Source organism: Saimiri boliviensis, chromosome 6, assembly GCF_048565385.1.
Source record: "Saimiri boliviensis isolate mSaiBol1 chromosome 6, mSaiBol1.pri, whole genome shotgun sequence".
In the NCBI taxonomy this organism is placed as follows: domain Eukaryota; kingdom Metazoa; phylum Chordata; class Mammalia; order Primates; family Cebidae; genus Saimiri; species Saimiri boliviensis.
The window spans coordinates 82705160-82725102 of NC_133454.1; the positions used below are offsets into that span (position 1 = coordinate 82705160).

The 19943-nt window shown below is 41.4% G+C and overlaps 1 long non-coding RNA gene across 1 annotated transcript; it reads right to left on the reverse strand.

Annotated features, from left to right (window-relative positions):
* Window positions 1-11657: 11657 nt before the first annotated feature.
* Window positions 11658-19742, reverse strand: LOC141584861 (uncharacterized). The gene is made up of 4 exons (XR_012518098.1): window positions 18570-19742; window positions 16343-17144; window positions 13956-14444; window positions 11658-13075 (listed from the first exon to the last, which is right to left on the reverse strand). It is a non-coding gene; the product is annotated as an uncharacterized LOC141584861 (long non-coding RNA).
* Between the last annotated feature and the right edge of the window lie 201 nt (window positions 19743-19943).

Consider the following 19943-nt stretch of genomic DNA (forward strand, 5'->3'; position numbering starts at 1 on the left):
TGCTTGTTTTTGTCAGATATGTCAAATATCAGATGGTTGTAGATGTGTGATGTTGTTTCTGAGGCCTCTGTTCTGTTCCATTGGTCTATATATCTGTTTTGGTACCAGTACCATGCTGTTTTGGTATGGTAATCTTATAGTATAGTTTGAAGTCAGGTAGTGTGATCCCTCCAGCTTTGTTCTTTTTGCTTAGGATTGTCTTGGCTATGCAGGCTCTTTTTTGGTTCCATATGAAATTTAAAGTGTTTTTTTTTCCCCCAATTTTGTGAAGAAAGTCAATGGTAGCTTGATGAGGATAGCATTGAATCTATAAATTACTTTGAACAGTATGGCCATTTTCATGATATTGATTCTTCTTATTCAGGAGCATGGAACGTTTTTCCATTTGTTTGTGACCTGTCTTACTTTCTTGAGCACTGGTTTGTAGTTCTCCTTGAAGAGGGCCTTCATATACCTTGTAAGTTGTATTCCTAGGTATTTAATTCTCTTTGTAGTAATTGTGAATGGGTGTTCACTTATGATTTAGCTCTGTTTCTATATTATTGGTGTATAGAAATGCTTGTGATTTTTGCACATTGATTTGTATCCTGAGACTTTGCTGAAGTTGCTTATCAGCTTAAGGAGATTTGGGGCTGAGATGATGGGGCTTTCTAAATATATAATCATGTCATCCGCAAACAGAGACAATTTGACTTCATCTTTTCCTAATTGAATACCCTTTATTTCTTTCTCTTACCCGATTGCCCTGGCCAGAACTTCCAGTACTACGTTGAATAGAAGTGGTGAGAGAGGGCATCCTTGTCTTCTGTCAGTTTTCAAAGGTAATATGGTAATGCTTCTAGTCTTTGTCCATTCAGTATGATATTGGCTGTGGGTTTGTCATAAATAGCTCTTATGATTTTGAGATACATTCCTTCAATACCTAATTTATTGAGAGCTTTTATTATAAAGAGCTGTTGAATTTTGTCGAAGGCCTTCTCTGCATCTATTGAGATAATCATGTGGTTTTTGTCATTGGTTCTGTTTATGTGATAGATTATGTTTATTGATTTGTGTATATTGAACCAGCCCTGCATCCCAGGGATAAAGCTGACTTGATCGTGATGGATAAGCTCTTTGATGTGCTGAATTTGGCTTGCTAGTATTTTATTGAGGATTTTCACATTGATGTTCATCAGGGATATTGGCCTGAAATTTTCTTTTTTAGTTGTGTCTCTGTCAGATTTTGGTATCAGGATGATGCTGGTCTCATAAAATGAGTTAGGGAGACTTCCCTCTTTTTCTATTGTTTGGAGTAGTTTCAGAAGGAATGGTACCAGCTCCTCTTTGTACCTTTGTTAGAATTCAGCTATGAATCTGTCTGGTCCTGGACTTTTTTTGGTTGGTAGCCTATTAATTGCTGCCTTGATTTCAGAACTCGTTATTGGTCTGTTCAGGGATTTGACTTCTTCCTGGTTTAGTCTTCGGAGGGTATATGTGTCCAGGAATTTATCCATTTCTTCTAGATTTTCTAGTTTATTTGTGTAGAGGTGTTATAGTATTCTCTGATGGTAGTTTGTATTTCTGTGGGATCAGTGGTGATATCTCCTTTATCATTTTTTTTGTATCTGTTTGATTATTCTCTCTTTCTCAAGACAGATTTTGTAAGCAATGATACCAGCCATTTAGTCCATTCCTAAAGAACTGACAGTCCTCGAACTTAAAAATGTGAATGCGGTCTTTTTGACATTATTAACTGAAGAAAAATGGGTGTCCTTTAAAGATTTTTTAAGATTAGGAAACAAAAATCAGCCAGAAGTTACCAAAATCAGGACTTTAAGGTAGATGCCCCATGATTTCCCATTGAACCTCTCAAAAAATTGCTCTTGTTTCATAACAGGAATGAGCAAGAACACTGTTGTGATGGAGAAGGACCCACTGGTGAAGCTTTCTCAGGCATTTTTCTACTAAAGTTTTGGCTAACTTTCTCAAAACACTCTAATAATATGTAGATGCTATCATTCTTTGCCACTTCAGAAAATCAACAAACAAAATGCCCTGAACTTTCCAAAATACTGTTGCTATGACTTTGCTCTTGATTGTCTGCTTTGGCTTAGACTGGACCACTTCGACCTCTTAGTAGCCATTGGTTTGAGCATGCTCTATTGTCAGGATTGTACTGGCAAAGCCATGTTTCGTCTCTTGTCACAGTATTTCAAAGAAATTATTCAGGATCTGGACCCACTTGTTTTTGAAAGCTCTGCTCTTTTCTGCAGCTGATCTGGCACATTTGTTTGGCACCCATTGATGGGAAAACTTGCTCAACTTTAATTTTTCAGTTAAAGTTGTGTAAACTGGGCTGGGTGTGGTTGCTCATGTGAACCTGTAATCCCAGCACGTTGGGAAGCTGAGGCAGGTGAATCATTTGAGGTCAGGAGTTCAAGACCAGCCTGACCAATACGGTGCAACCCTGTCTCCACTAAAAATACAAAAAATTAGCCAGGTGTGGTGGTGCACACCTGTAGTCCCAGCTACTCAGGAGGCTGAGGCAGGAGAATCACTTGAACTCAGGAGGTGGAGGTGGAGGTGGCAGTGAGCCCAGATCACATGACTGCACTCCAGCCTGGGCAACAGAATGAGACTCCATCTCAAAAAGAAAAAAAAATTGTGTAAACTGAACCAGTTGAGATGTGTATGGCACTGGCCTATTATTTGTGCTGTTAATTGTTGGTCCTCTTCAGTTAAGGCCCAAACAAAATGAATTTTTTGCCTTGTAAATTGATGTAGGTGGTCTCCCTCTGCAGGCTTCATTTTCATCATCATGTTGTCCCTTCTTAAAACAAGTTATCTATTTGTAAGCTGCTGATTTCTTTGGGACATTGGCCCTATAAACTTTTCATAAAGCATCAATAATTTCACCATTCCTCCACCCAAGCTTCACTATACATTTGATATTTGTTCTTGCTTCAATTTCAGCAAAATTCATGTTGCTCTGATAGGGTCTTTTTCAAACTGATATCCCTACCTTCTTAGTGCCTTAAATTGGATCCTGTTCAGACATGTTATAATAAGCTAGAATGAGTTTATTGTGGTACAAAAAAGTTTTGAATTCCATGGATAGCTTTTTCTAATATGGATTTTCCATGAACTTTTTGAAGAACATTTATACACATACACATATATATATATATAAATACATAGATATCTCTCCATATACACATGCATATATATACATTAAAAATATCATGCATATATATATATATACACACACACATATCTACATATTGTACATGTCTTTTTCTGAACTGTCCAAGGGTAACTTACGTACATCATGCCCCTTCTCTATGCAGATGTGCCCCTTAATTTTTACTATTTCAGTGTATACTTCCTAAGATCAAGGATGTTATTATCTTATATAAATATGCTACACTTATAAAATCCAGGGAATTTGACACTGATACAATATTATTATCTAATCTATAGTCCATATTTCAATATTCCCAATTATTTTGATAATATGTTTTATGTTCTTTTTTTCCAGTTCAGGGTTCGATCCAGAATTACACATTTTGTTAACAGCTTAAACTTCCTGGTAGGAAAGAGAGATTTACATTAAAAATTTCTTACTATATAATATAGCAAGTAATATCAGAAAGATATCATCTGATCTTAAATATATTATTTATCATTCCCAAAATTTATAATCCAAACTTCTCAATTAAAAATGTCCTCAAAAGTTGATATGGTTTGGCCCTATGTCCCCACCCAAATCTCATCTCAAATTGTAATCCCCATGTGTTGAGGGAAGGACCTGGTGGGAGGTGATGGGATCATGAGGGCAGTTTCCGCCATGCTGTTCTCATAACAGTGAGGGAGTTCTCATGAGAGCTGATGGTTTTAAAAGTGTTTGTCAGGTCCCCTCTTCTCTCTCTCTCCTGCCACTATGTAAGACATAGCTTGCTTCCCCTTCATCTTCTGCTATAATCATAAATTTCCGGAGGCCCTCCAGCCATGTGGAACTGTGAGTCAATTAAACCTTTTTCTTTATTATTTACCTAGTCTCAGGTATTTCTTTATAGTAGTGTGAAAATGAACTAGTACAAAAGTTAAAAACAAAAAAACTTCTCAGGATTTTTCAAGCCTTCAGCTTTTTAAGAACAACATATTACCAAAGTATAGTAATTCTGCTTTCTTCCATAGCATGGATATAGCATTTTTGTTTGAGGAAAGTCTCCCAAAACAACTTTGTGATGTGAGAAACACAGCTTTTGGTAATGTCTTCTTAGGAGGTGGCCAACTAATGCTTGTGGTGTGAATGAATGAATGTATAAATGATTATTTCTCACTTGGATTACTGCAAAAGACTCCTGGCTGGTCTTACTGCTTACTCTTCAACCACTTTCTTTTTTCCTCAGTCCAGCAACTAGAATGACTTTTTTGTTTTTATTTTTGAGACAGAGTCTCACTCTGTCACTAAGACTAGAGTACAGTGTGATCATGGCTCACCAGAGCCTCAACCTCCCTGGGCTCAAATGATCCTCTCACCTCAGCCTCCCAAGTAACTGGGGCTACAGCTGTGAGCCATCATATCTGGCTAATTTTTATATTTCTTTCTTTTTTTTTTTTGTAGAGATGGGGTTTCACAATATTGTAGAATTATCTTTTTAAGAATATAAGCCAGAGTGTGTCCCTCTTTACCTCAATACCCTCTATGGATTTCCCACTCATTCAGAATAAGAGCCAGCAACTTCAAAATGACCTACAAGACACTGTGTGATTTACCTTTGAAGATTCCCCATGTCCATCTGCCTTCCCTCTGATATTATCTTTTACTGTTGCCCCCTCTTCCCACCCTTTGTGCTCACGGTTCTGGCAATACTGGTATCCCATGGTTCCTTGCAGGTGTTAGGTGCACTGCTGCCCCAGGGCCTTTGCACTTGCTATAATTCTGCTCTTTCCCTATATCACCTGGCTTGCCTCTTACTTTTTTCAGGTCTTTGTTCAAATATTAACCTCCTCCTCCCACATTCCTGCTCCTCCATGCCTGCTCTGCTCACTAGAAGGTTTCTTCTTGTGTATTTATCTTCTTTCTCCCCATCTAAGTGGATATTGGGGGCTGCACAGCATTTTTAGACCACTTACACCTTGGGAAGTTGGGAACCCAAATTCCTGATTTCTTTCTTTAATTTCTGCCTGCAAGCCAGCCAATGCTTTTTAAATTATTATTATTATTATTTATTTATTTATTTATTTATTTATTTTTAGAAGGAGTCTCACTCTGCTGCCAGGCTGGAGTGCAGTAGCACGATATTGTCTCACTGCAACCTCTGTCTCCTGAGTTCAAGTGATGTCCTGCCTCCGCCTCCCAAGTAGCTGGGACTACAGGCGTGTGCCGCCAAGCCCAGCTAATTTTTGTATTGTTAGTAGAGATGGGATTTCACCATGTTGGCCAGGATGGTCTCAATCTCTTGACCTCGTGATCTGCCCGCTTCAGCCTCCCAAAGTGCTGGGATTATAGGTGTGAGCCACTGTGCCCGGCCCAGCCAATGCTTTCTAAACTCATCTCTTAATTCCTTGTCAAATGCAGCCAATGGCAACACAAACTTAACATTTTGTTATCTAAACTCTTCCCCTAGACTGGGGATGAGCAAATAGCCAACAGGCCAAATCCAGAGCACTACCTGTTTTTGTAAATAAAGATTTATTTGAACACAATCACGTTCATTTGTTTATATACTGTCTAAGGCTGTTTTCATGCTACAGTGGTAGAGCTGAGTAGTTGCAAAGGAGTCTGTATGTACCATAAAGCTGAAAATATTCATTATCTGGCTTTTTATGGAAAAGTTGGCTGGGCTCTATGTTAAACATATAAACTCAGTTGGCTCGTGGTCTGCCTTCCAAGTTGTCACCAGCCTCACTTCACTAAACTTTTTGCCACTGCATATCATGGATTGCCATCTATCCAGCCCCAGCCTAACTGGTAAGCTAATGCCACATCTCTTCGATTTTTTAAACTACTGCAATATTTCACTCCTGCTGTCAGAATAATTGACAGCAGCTGCTACAATAAAAATCTCAGGGATTTAGATCTCCAGGTAACCAGATGACAGTTTGTTTACTGCTCATGCAAAGTCAAAAGTCAGGTGGGCAACCATCCTCCATCTTGTAGCTGTACTGTCTTGGAAGATGTGACCTCCAAAGTCGCTGTAGCAAGTTAAGAGGGAAATGGAAGAAGAATATAACTCTCAACTGCCTTTCCTTTTATTTGCCAGAACTAGTTATAAGGCCCCAATCTAAGTAGAAGAGGCGCTGGGAATTAGAAAAGCACTTGAATGTTTGATGAATTCTAGTCAGTCTCTGTGACATTGATTATTTACCTCCAAACAAGGTGGGATCTTAACTCATTCCTATAAGAGCCTCTTGGAGGATCCTCATGGGATGGCCTTCTACAGCTCTGCTAGAGGGCCTGGAGGTCTTTCTTCATATACAGCTAAAGAAGAGAGATTCTCTTATCTTGAGAGCTCCTGGTGGGTAAGAAAACATAATTGAATGAAAATATAAGGGTTTGTGTGAAGAAAGGGGCTGGTGAAGAAGAGACCTGTGAGAAAGAAAGAGATACTTGAAGTCAAGAAGAAGGGTAGCCAAATGAGACTACAAGTCTGCAGAAGACTGTTAACTACACAGCTTTTCAGAGCAAAGGCACCATTTAAATCCAAGCTATCATTATTACTACAAAGCTATTTCCTTATAATACAGTATTATTTAATACAGTGGATCAAGCATTTTATGACTTGAAGTAACTTCAAAAATAAAGGTTGGCTTCCCCTGAAGCCAGGTTGAAGACAGGTTCAGAGTTCATTTCTGCTTAACAGATCAAGGTAGTAAATTGCATTTTCTATCAGAAATAAATGTTTAGAGAACTCTAGGAGGAGGGCTGGGTCTTTGGTCTGAGCAACAGGAATTTGGGCTCAGTGCCCAGCACGCTCTCTCTCTCTCTCTCTCTCTCTCTCTCTCTCTCTCTCTCCCCCCCCTTAGAAGTCACAGAAACCTTCCTAGAACCTTAGTTTATCTCTTTGAAACAGTCACCTCCCCTGGCAAGTTGTATGATTAATAATGACACAGTTTTAGCAAAGTCTCTTTGAGGTCTTTGGATGAAAGACAACCTATAAACTCTGCTGAAGATTTACTGTTTTATTAAAGGAATAGCTGCATATAGTACTCCACCAATAAATGTCGACAAAGGTAAACATTATGCACTCATCCTAGCAAGAGCAGGTTATTCATCTATTGCAAATACAATGAGAGAGGGTGTGTTTCAAGGTCATAAAAATTTCTAATAATATTGTCCAGAAACGTATTTTGGATCTATATCTACATTGCCACCTGGAGTTAAATGAATGGAGTCAGTCATCTGGACGTACATAATATTGAATAATGAACAAAACAAGCATGTGGCTTAGCTTTGTCCCTTAACTTGGGTATCTAAAGAGTAACATGGATTTCTACTCAAAAAACTAAAACCAGAATTCTGATAAAACAAGAAAAAGCTTCAAGTCAATCCTGTGCCAGAATTGACTCTGCAGAATATCCTGACAAATCAGACAGGAAGACATATTTTGGTCACACAGGAAGGTTCTAGAAAGATTTCAGATCTGCTATTAATTACTAATATTCCATTTTCTCATCAACTCAGTCAAGCTACAGAGGCTTGAACATACCCACATCCATGTTACCTGGGCATTGGAAGTAATTTCTCTGGTTATGTAGAAAAAGTTAAGGAATATGAGTCTAAGAAACTATTAGCTCTATCACTAACTGTGCAACCTTCAAAAAACCATTTTCTGGGTCTCAGATACCTTATCTGTAAAATGAAGACATTGAACTAAAAATAAAACTAACAATTTACTGGGCATATACTAAGTACTAAGCTCTTTGCTATATAATGTATGTACTTTATCTTATTTAATTCTCTGAGGTAGGTGATATTACTTTCATTTAGCAGATGAAACTGTGCCTCAGAGTTTGCAAAGTATTTTATGCATAGTCATTTATTTGATAAATATTTGCTAAACATTTTCTATACATCTTATGTCAAGAGTCAAGGGTAGACATTTAGCCCTCATCCTCAGTGAACTCACAATTTCAGAGCCATAACTAGAAGATAGAAGCCTGAGCCTTTTCAGTGCACTGGATCACAGTATAAACACACTGATGTTTCTCCCATCTAAAGGAACAAACGACTTCTCTCAATCCCACTTTGCCCACCAGCTCCCACCCCACTTAGCTGATTCTCATTGTGGCACTCCTATAATGAGTTGTCTGTACTGCTTGTCTCCAGTGACTGTTCTCCTATTTTCTCTTAAACTCACCCCACTCAGGTTTTTGCCCCCACCACACACCCAAGTCTCATCATGGCCATCAAGGATCTTCACATGCTAAATCTAATGGGCGGCTCCCACTCCTTATCTTACTTGGGTATCAGAGGCATTTGACACAGTTGATCCCCCTTCTCCTTGCTATACTTTTCCTTCACTTGGCTTCTAGGACTTCCCCTTTCTCTTAGTTTCCTTCCTACCTCCTTGGTTGCTCTTTATCAGTCTTATTTGCTGGTGTCTCCTCTTCTAACAAATTCTGAGTGTTGTAATATTCCAGGACTCAGACCTCGGCCCTCTTCTTTGCCTACACCTACTCCCTTGGTGATGACATCCAGTTTAGAACTTTTTAACAGATTCTTTACGTAGATAACTCCCAAACTTACATCTTTGGCCCAAACTTCTCAGATTTCAAATTTAAGAAACCATGCCATTCAGCCTCTCCACTTCGACATAATAGACACCCAGCATCGGCGTGTTCAAATGTGAACCTGCGATCTTTTCTCTGAAACCTGTTCTGCTTGCAGCCTCCACCATCTTAGATGATTGCAACTTTACCTTCTAGTTCCTCAAACGCAAATCCTTGACTTATTCTTCACTCCTCTCTTACTTACATACTCCATAGCCAATCCATTAGGAAACCCATTTGGCTTTATCTTCAAAATGTATTTAGCAACTGATCAGTTCTCACCACTCCCACTGCTATCACCCTGCTCTACCCTATCATTAACTCTTAGCTGGGCATCTACCCTGTGCTGGGCATCTACCCTGTGCTGGGCTTTGTGCCAGATGTCAGGAATGTAGATTAACAGGACACAGTCCCTGCCCACAGAGAGTACACAGTCTAGTGAGAAAACTTGGTAATCATAATGCATAATGGTAAGTGCTGTGGTAGAGTCATGGAAGTTTAGAAAAGGGTATGTCGTCTTTTTAACTTATTTCAGCTCAGATGTTAAAGCTGCTCACCTTAGTCCTAAATCTTTAAACCAAGCTGACCCACAATGTACTGGTCACCTTAAAACTAATTAAAACAAGTCTCAGGTTCCATTCACAAATACTGGACCCATTCATTTACAATACTTCAGTATCTGTCTTTCCACCTTTATTTTTGCTTTCTCTTCCCTGTGTCACAGTCATCGTGAGCTTAGAGGTAGAACTCAGAATTCTCCAGCACTGACATTCAGTGTGTGTCTCCCAGGATGTGGCCTGCATTCACCCTTTTTTTCCCTGGCAACTTTTAACACATTGCCCACTGGACCTGCTCTGGTCCCAGGGGCTCAGACCCAGTGGCCTGACTGGTGCTCAGTCCATGAGAGATGACAATGGCAATATACCTTCATGATATCTCAAATTCCCATGGAATCAACCAGGTTGGTGCTTAATTAAAAACAATTGGCCTTGGCACCCTTAGTATGAGAAATATCTATTTATCCATTGGTTCCATTTGATTTTCACTGCTTTTCCTTAATCCAGGCTCTCTCCTTTCCTTCATTTTCTCCCCTGACAATCTAATTTGTACATGATTTTCCATATACAATGTTTTTTTTTTCTTTTGAGATGGAGTCTTGCTCTGTTGCCCAGGCTGGAGTGCAATGGCTTGATCGAGACTCACTGCAAACTTCGCCTTCCAGGTTCAAGCGATTCTCCTGCCTCAGCCTCCCGAGTATCTAGGACTGGAGGCACATGCCACCATGCCCAGCTAATTCTTGTATTTTTAGTAGAGATGAGGTTTTAACACGTTGGTTAGGCTGGTCTCGAACTCCTAACCGTGTGATTTGCCCACCGCAGCCTCCCAAAGTGCTGGTATTACAGGTGTGAGCCACCATGCTGGCCTCCACATACATGTTTTTAAAGTACTGTGTTGGGTACATCATTTTCCAGGCAAAAGTCTTCCAGGTTTCTTTATTGCCTACCCAACAAAATCCAAGTTCATTACCAATCAAGGCCCTCCATAATTGGACTCAAACTTTCCCCATCTTATCTCACAGCATACTTGTATACAGCCATGACCTGTCTACTCATGGAGCCCATAACCTGCACATGCTTTCCCACCTTCTGCTCTGCGCTCTCCCCCGCCAGGCATGGGATTCTCCCCTTCATTCACTGAGACCATGCCTTCAAGGCGCAGGCTAACTGAGACCATGCCTTCAAGGCGCAAGCTAACTGAGACCATGCCTTCAAGGCGCAAGCTAACTTTCTCCTCCGTCTTTCCCACTGTGGCCCACAAATCTCTGCCTACTCTGAAGTAGTAGCCCCTTGGTCTGTATTCACTAGCAATGAGTCATATCCTTACTTCTTTGATAACGTCTCTTGCAATGCAGTCCTTATTGTTTTATTTTTCTGATTTTCACAGCACTTTTGTGAAAATACTGCTTATACTGCTATTGATCCTTCTGTCACCTATGTCTTCTCCCATGGGCTATGTCATGAACCTGTGCAGTGGGAGAGCACAGACTTTGGAGTCAGGTATGGGTTTTATGCCAGCTGTCTTATTGATATGTGACTTTGAGCAAGCCACTTATTATGCGGCCTTAGCTTCCTTATATATAAAATGGGGATAATCACTATCTCATAGGACTGTTGTGAAAATCAGATAAGACAGCATGTGTGAAATTGCTTAAGGGTACATGGCACATACTATTTTTCCCTTGTTTTGTCCCACATAGAGCTTTATACATAGCATGGTTTGCAAATCTATTAATTTTGAAACAATATGTCTATAATTACCTTGAACGATGAACAATCAGAGAATACCCGTTTCTACAATACACATTAGTGCCATAAAACACCTAGAAATCATGGGTACATTGCATCCTTCTAAATGCATAAATGAATTTGCAAAAGGAAAAGAAAAAGGGAAGGAAATGCTCAGCGTCCACAAGTGGAGTGTGAGCTGATAAAAGGAGCTGCAAGGAGCATCTGATACTTCGGCGGTCTTCGGGGGCAAGGCTGTCAATTCGGGGTTTCATTGCTCATTCAGGAACAAGACCTCAACCTGAGAAGCCTGCATAAGCCAATACCCTTTAAAGGCACATTTGGGAAAACTCTGCTTAACTGTAAAGGGCTCTGGGTAGGAAAAAATGTTTTCCTTCTGAGAAATTATAATAAGCATCCAATTGTAACTTATGCCCATAGTGGGTATTATACCATAAGGGTTTGAGGTTCAAAAACTTTTTTTAAGACAGGGTGTCACTCTGTTGCCCAGGCTGGAGCACAGTAGCATGATCAATGCTCACTGCAACCTTCTCTTCCTGGGCTTAAGCAATCCTTCTACCTCAGCCTCCCAAATAGCTGGAACTACAAGCATGTGCCACCATGCCTGGCTAATTTTTGCAGTTTTTCTAGAGGTAGGGTTTTACCATGTTTTCCAGGCTGGTCTGGAACTCCTGAACTGAAAGGATCTGCCCACCTTGGCCTCCCAAGGTACTGGGATTACAGGCATGAGCCACCACACCCAGCAAAGTTCTAATTTATTCTATTTAAGTGTGGAGGAGGTCATCTCCAATAATTCTACATAAGAAACAACTTGAGCTGATAACAAGGTTGGCAGAAGCAAGTGCAAAATATTTTTGAAGAGATACTCTTAACCCATGCTGCACAGAAATTCCATAAACTTCATCAAGCATAAACCCACACATTAAAACTATCACACACACACACACACACACACACACACACACACACACAACTATGAAACACACAAAGAAACAATTTCACAGGAAAGAGCAGACATAAAAAAAAAATAAGCAAAGCAGCAACCACCAAAGCACCAGAATTAGACCCCCAAGTTAGCAATATTTGCTGCAATGGCTGGACCCAGGCCTATCTTCAAGGAGCACTCAGTCAGGCTGGGAAACAATTCATTAACAGTCTGAGGCAACACAGCCAAGACCCAATTCAAGAATGGCCTGGGTTCCACAGGGCAATGAGAATCTGCGGTTCAGCAGTCAGAATGCCACTTTCCTTAGAAAACAACGTTTTACCCGGTAGATCACACAGGCTTTTGGAATCCACAAGATGGAACCTCTTGAGGACACTGAGGCACAGTTTTCAGCACAAGTTTGTGCTCCATAATCACTGGCTAAATGAATCACAAACGAATAAATGAGGTATCTAAATCTGACCCACGTTCTGGTATTATAGAACATGAGGCCAACGAGTGAAGAGAAAGGAGGAGAAACAAATATTATTGTATTGCCAAGGCACAAGCCCTGCTGTCTGGAAATCTTTTAAATAAATACAGTTTGCATCAGACACTCTTCCACCTGCCCACTGTAGATACTGGAGATTATCTCACTGATCCTAAACCCAGGAGTCACTGAGGCTGTCCGATACCTAAATGTCCCCTGCTCTGAATGCTCATCTTCTCAGTGCTGGGATCTTAGCTCCATGTTCTTGGAAAGCAGTTAGAATGAGGATCAGGTTAAGATATGAACAGCTATTCACCCCTCAGAGACGTCTGCAATTCCAAAGGATTCTTGTTCTCCCTAAATGAGTCTAATTCATGTGACAAAGTGAAATAAATGTATTGCAGCTATTTGGTCATGATGGGCTAGCACTGAAAACCTTTGCCCAGGCTCACCTTGCCTGAAGACCGTCCTTGGGGCCTTCATTCATTCACTCATTCATTCAGTAAAGTTTATGGACTGCCTGCTTCTGTTTCAGGCCCTGGAGAGGCAGCAATGAACAAGACAGTATAGCCATGCTCCCACGGAGTTTTCATTCTAGGCAAGTGGACAGATAATAATGAAAGCAAACACATGGATAAGATATATGCAGAGTGACACATGCTACTCAAAACAACAACAAAACAGGGATAAGTAAGAGAGAGCCGTCCTCTTTCCTCTCATTAAAATCAAAGTATGGATGCCTTTTTATTGCTCCTCCATCTTTTTTTTTTTTTTTTTGAGCTGGAGTCTATCACTCTGTCACCCAGGCTGGAGTGCAATGGCACGATCTCAGCTCACTGAGACCTCCGCCTCCCAGGTTCAAGTGATTCTCCTTCCTCAGCCTCCCGAGTAGCTGGGATTATAAGTGCATGCCACCACACCCGACTAATTTTTGTATTTTTAGTAGAGATGGGGTGTCGCCATGTTGGCCATGCTGGTCTCAAACTCCTGACGTCAGCTGGTCCACCCATCTCAGCCTCCCAAAGTGCTGGGATTACAGGTGTGAGCTACCACATCCAGCCACTCCTCCTGTGTTTTTGTCTTTCCTACTACCTCTGTTGAACCCACAGTTTAATTTTTCAAAGCTTCTTGTTTTTTGAGCTTCCTCTCTTGGTCGCCAAGTGTCTCTCAGAGACTCAGGGGGAGAGGAGTGAGTGTATGGAGGTGTTGAAATATTTGTAGAAATGTCTTAACTTGCAATAATAACTGCCATCACACAGTCTGATTGCTTAGTGCTTCACTCACACATGCTCCAGCAAAGTTCTTTCTCTGTTTTAAGGCTCTGCTTATCGGTGGACTCATCTTTGCCCCCCTATTAATTCCAGCATAGAAAAAGAGGTTTCCCCACATGTAACCTTTGGAAACAAAGGCAGAGCTTGAGCAGTGATTGAGGCAATGATTAAGCAGCAAAAATAAAACATGAGCTTGCATTCACCTCTGCTGGTGGTGGCCTGGGCTTCTTCCTGGAGACTGTTCACAAAGGATCTTGATAAGGCAAAAACTCCTTTTTAACAGCAAGAGGACACTGTGAAGTGTGGGGAGGACCACATTATGTTGGTGATGGATGAGTGGAGCCCTCTCCGCTGAGTGTGCCGGGCTGGAACCGATCCATTAGAGAGAGCTGAATCTGCGCAGAGATCTCAGCAGCTCTGGCTGCTGAAAAAGAGAAGCCTCCTCTCTCTGCCTCCTCAGAGGGCTGCTTTCCTGGAGAAGCTACCTGGCATCTGTGTAGTGTTTAGAAACTGCAGGAGTGATTGCTCCTCCTCCTCTCCAGCTGGCAGCCCTTGGGGTGCGAAGCATCAATCCAACCCAGAGCTCTCGTGCTGCAAGCTTCCCTGTTGTCCTGATCACAACAGTCCACAGTTTTCAACATTACGGAAGAAAAAGAAGTCTTTTATACTTGAGGAGAGCTTAAACTTTCTCCCTGTGCAGAAAAGAAAAGAAAAGAAAAGAAAAAGATCCAATTTTTAAATGGTTTTCCTCATAGAATCCTTTGACATATTAATTCCAGGTCTTGGTCTATAGCTTGAGAATAAAAATACCAACAAATCAGTGTCCCTTGGGAAGTACTTCTCTCCATCTCTGCCAAATCTGTCTGTCCCTGTCGCTGTCTCTGTTCCCTCTCACACATCCCTCCCACCCTCTCTGTGTTTTGTTTTGTTTTGTTTTGAAACAGGGTCTCTGTCACCCAGGCCGGAGTGTAGTGGCTCTGTCACAGCTCACTGCAGCCTCAACTTCCTGGGCTCAAGTGATCCTCCTACCTCAGCTTCCCAAGTAGCTGGGACAACAGGTGTGTGCCACAACACTCAGCTAATTAATTCACTTTTCTTTCTTTCCTTTCTTTTTCTTTCTTTCCTTCTTTTCTTTCTTCTTTCTCTCTTTCCTTCCTTCCTTCTCTTTCCTTTCTTTCTTTTTCTTTTCTTCCTTCCTTCCTCTCTCTCTTTCTCTCTCTTTTATAAAGATAGGGTCTCAATATGTTGCCTGAACTGGTTTCAAACTCTCAAGTGATCCTCCCATCTCAGTCTCCCAAAGCACTGGGACTACAGGCCTGAGCTACTGTGCCCGGCCTCCCCTCTACGTTGAACCCACAGGTTTCTGCTCATTCTATTCCATGTATTCGCCCCTACTCTCTGCCCCCACCATCCCTGTTCACATGCTCAACATCTCCCACTAGTGCAATCAGCCTCCTAACAAGCATTCATCTCTGTGCCTTTATATGGGTTTTTAAAAAGTCTGTCCTCTTCACTGTCTTGGCTTATTATGATGTTGGTCAGCAGTTCCTTATTACCTACAGTACAGGGTCCAGGTATCTTAACATGACATAAACAACATCGGTCTACTCGTTTATTTCTGCTTCCTGCACATACTCTTCTCACAGTTGAAGCACCCTATTTAAAGGATCTCAAATGCTCAATTGCAGTCTCTAGTTTTTGAACATGCTATGCTGCTGTTCTTTCTAGGTAAGCTTCTATTCAACCTTCAATGCCCAGATTAGAAACTTTGGAAATTTGAGAAAGACATCAGGCTTCTGGGATTGTGTTGTTATTGTAACACTGTATTGCGTATCTATTTCAACATAATGAATTGTATGAAAACGCAGTGGCTTAAAACAACAAACATTTATTAGCTCACAGTTTCAATAGGTCAGGAATCTGGGAGTGATTTAGCTGGTGGTTCAGGCTTACAGTATCCTATGAGGTTGTAAACAGGGCAACAGTAGGAACTGCAGTCATCTAAAGGCTTGGCTGCTGCTAGAGGATCCACTTTTAAGCTCACTAAAGTGGCTTAGCAAGAGACCTCTGTTCCTTGCTTGGCTGTTGGCTGGAAGCCTCAGTTCCTTATCAGCTGGGGCTTTTCTTATGACAGGGCGGACATCTTCCCTAGAATGTATGATCCAAGAGAGAGAGAGGCAGGAACCACCATGTCTTTCAGGACCTAGATTTGGAAGTGCCATGTCGTCACTTTTACCGTATTTGATTGGTCAAACAGTGGGGTGGGAGAGCACACGGGGCAAATACCAGGAAGCCAGGATCATCACTCAAAATTCACAAGACCCCAGGCTCAAATTTTGGTTCTTACTTGCTGGCTGACCATAGGTAAGTTATTTAACCTCTCTGAGCCCTGATTTCCACATCTGTAAAATCTGAATGATAGGATTGACCTGATGGGTTGATGTTGAACCTAAAAAGGTAATTTACATTAAGCACTTGGCTTGTAGTGAGCATTTAGTAAATGTTAGCAATTATTATGTGGATAACAGTTCACAGCCCCCTCAGACCAGTGGCCCCAGGGGTGCTCCCATGTAGTCTGTAATGCTCTTACCTGACATTACTCTCCACCTGGGTACTCACTCTTAGATTCAGACGTGTTTAGACCTTCAAATACAGGGCCTCTGTGCCCGTCTCCTTCATGAACTGTGTCTCTTTGCACAGTCTCAGGCTTCTCTAACAATATTAAGCTTTAATCCCATTCTTCCAGATCCCAAAGATGTGAATGAGATCATATGTGCATCCTTAAATTAAAACTCCAAGTTTAGCTTATTAACTCCATCTGCTTCGACCTTGGGGCCTCATCCCCACTGGAATTGTTTTTGTGTCATTCTCATTCATCAGCAGTGAGTGGTTGCTCCTTGTTAGGCCTAGGCTTGGTGCCAGTGATGCCAAGATACAGAAGACAGGGACACAGCCCTTTAGAATCTTAGTGTTGTTTCATAGCATCTATTTTCTCTGGATATGTCTTTCTTCTCATCCTTGCTTGAAATGCAGTTTTATTACTAACAACCACCAATTCTTGAGCACTAGCTTCATGTCAGAGTATGCTCATGTCATCCCTCTGCCATTCCTGCAAAGTGGGTATTACCCTTCTCCCCATTGCTTCTCCACCCTGGAAACAGAGGTCTTCTTATTTAGTACAGAGATTTCTGACTCTGAATCTTTCTTGAGCTCTTTCCAAAATGACAAGTTGCCAATGTCAACTTGGCACATCACTTCCAGTCATGTCACTGGTCCCTGAGAGACATGCATGCTAATCGGCCGGTGTTTGTCCAAAGGGTGACAGGGCCCCTTCACGTCTCTGGTTTCCACAGTAACTATGCAGCTGGCCATTCACTCCCGGCTCCAGTCCACTTTCCAACAAAGAAGAAATGAACATATTAATTGAAACCCTAACCCCTTCAGCTTTCTACTTAAGACTTCAAAGTTGCCAGAAAGTCCTTCCAGATCTCATTTGCCTGAATAATTCTTTCATAGGTTGGTCCCTAACCCCACTCAAGTCTCCCACCCAAGTATACTCTCTGCCCTCCTTTGTTCTACTCTATGCCCTGGGAGCCTGGCCCCTCTGAAGCATCACTACTTTTTTGCCCTCTGGTTCCCTTTGGGTTCAGACAAAGGTAGGCACTGGCTAAAGATCAAAGGGCAGCAGGAGAAGGAGACTGAAGTATTTCTTCTTTCCTGATTCCTCTCTGCTTGTGTGCCATGTCTCTGGTGATAGTTGTGTCCCTGGTGGTCACGGTTCCTGCCAGGGTGGGTGGGAGGGAGGTAACTCCTCTGAGTCTTTAGCTCTTACTTGGCCCAGAAACAATCTTTCTTCCCTTGTCCTTTCATGCCTAGGGGTGCTAATGCCTTCCAGCTGATGCAAATGATGCCCTATACTAGGCTATTGTCTCAGTTCCATGAAATTGCAAAATGTATTATTGACTGTCACGGTTTTCTCAACATTAATTCTGATCAAGGAACATGTTTCACAGCAAAGTAAGTGAGGCAGTGGGTCTCACCCATACCCATGGGATCTGCTATCTCAATCTTGTAAGAAGCAGCAGGCCAGAGAGAATGGTGGAATGGAACAGCCTGCTGAAGACCTACTCATCACACCAGCTGAGAGACAACACTGTGAAAATTTGGGTGCTGTTTTACAGGTTGCAGTATACACTTTGAATCAGCATATGATATATGTTGCTGTTTTGCCCACAGACAAAATGCAGAGGTCCAAGTATCAAGAGGTAAAAGCAGAAATGGCTCCTCTCACCTATTGACCTACTATCTCACTTATAGAACTTTGTTTGGATGTCTCGTTGGTCTGAGTACCCAAGGGAAGAATGCTTCCGTCAGGGGACACAAGCCATTCAATTGAACCCTTATGGGCTCCTCAGGCCACTAAACTGAAAGGCAAAGAAAGAAGTTATTCTGCCTGCTGGGGTGGTTAGTTTTGATTACCAAGGAGAAACTGGATTGCTGCCATACAAGGAGGGCATGTAGGGCTGTCTGGAACCCAGGGGATGTTTGGGGATGCCTCTTAGCACTTCCCTGTCTACTAGTAATACTTAATGGAAAAAAAGGCAGAACCAGAAAGACCCCAGCCCTTTAGAAATGAAAGCTGTGATCATTCTGCCAGGTAAAGAACCCACATCAACTGATGTCCTGGCAGAGGACAAAAGAAGGAAATGTGGAAAGAATAGTGGAAGAAGGAAATTATAAATATCAACTCTGCTGGTGATCAGTTACAGAAACAAGGACGGGGAGGAAGGCAGCAAATCACACTGCCATGTGTGTACCTGTGCAACAATCTTGCATGTTCTTCACATGTACCCCAAAACCTAAAATGCAATTAAAAAATAATAATTAAAAAAACAAAAAAAAAACCTGTGGATGTTTTTTTCCTTACATGTTATTTACACATGTATTGTTATACAAATGCTCATGTCTTCTCTCTGTTTCTTCCTTTCCTTATGATTTACAATTTATTTACTTACCGGTGGTGATGAACTTAACATGTAGTCTTTAGTAGAGTGAAACACTAAGAGCCAAACGAAGAAAGTCTGAAGGAAGATGGGAACAGTCAACTGTGTTAAAAGTGCTTTCTTCATTTCCATACCTGCGGAGGGGCTCACGAGTCCCCTTATCTGGGAAGCTCCTTTGACATCCTTTGACCAGCAACTTTACCAGCCAGCCAAAGCTACCTTTAAGGATTTTCTTAAGTACTTCACAAGCATACGCTCATTCAGCACAACACTTTTTAATTTCTATGTGAGATAGCAATTGTGACTCCAGTTTGCACATTTGAGAGCTGAGGTTTACAATATTGAAGACACACACTCAAGTTTATTATCCATGGAGCTATCTGATCTAAACCAGGTCTATATGAGCCAATGTCCTGTTTTTCATTGCCTCATACTTGATTTGTTTCTTATTTTTCACTAAGGTAAATACTACTGATATAAATACCTTATACAAAATTAAAATTTAGCCTGTAGATCACAGAACATTCAAATGGGACTGTAGCTAAATGTTCAGATGAGGCTGATATTCACATCACCCAGAGACAGATACTGTGATTGTCATCTGGAAATAACACAACTACTTTTGGAATTTTGTGTCTTTTTTTCTCTGGGAGAGGTAAAAGTATCTTCATTTGTACAAAGGTTAGTTGCATGTTGATAGGCAGAGGCGTAAAACTATATTTTTGTATGGAAGTTCAAGTGTGCATAAAAGGGTGTACATGAGTGATGAGGGGCCAAAGGGGTAGACTGGACCAAATAGTCAGTTATGATTTCTCAGCTCCAAACCCATTTTATTTATAACTACATTTTAAAATTCTAAAACTGGTCAGGCACTGTGGCTCATGCCTGTAATCCCAGCACTTTGGGAGGCTGAGGCAGGCGGTTTACTTGAGGTCAGAAGTTCAAGACTAACCTGGCCAACATGGTGAAACCCTGTCTCTACTAAAAATAAAAAATTAGCTGGGTGTGGTGGCGGATGCCTGTAATCACAGCTACTCAGGAGGCTGAGGCAAGAGAATCCCTCGAACTCACAAGGTAGAGGTTGCAGTGAGCCAGGATCACACCACTGCACTCCAGCCTGGGCGACAGAGTGAGACTCTGTCAATCAATCAATAAAATTATAAAACAGACTCCAATAATCAATTCTCT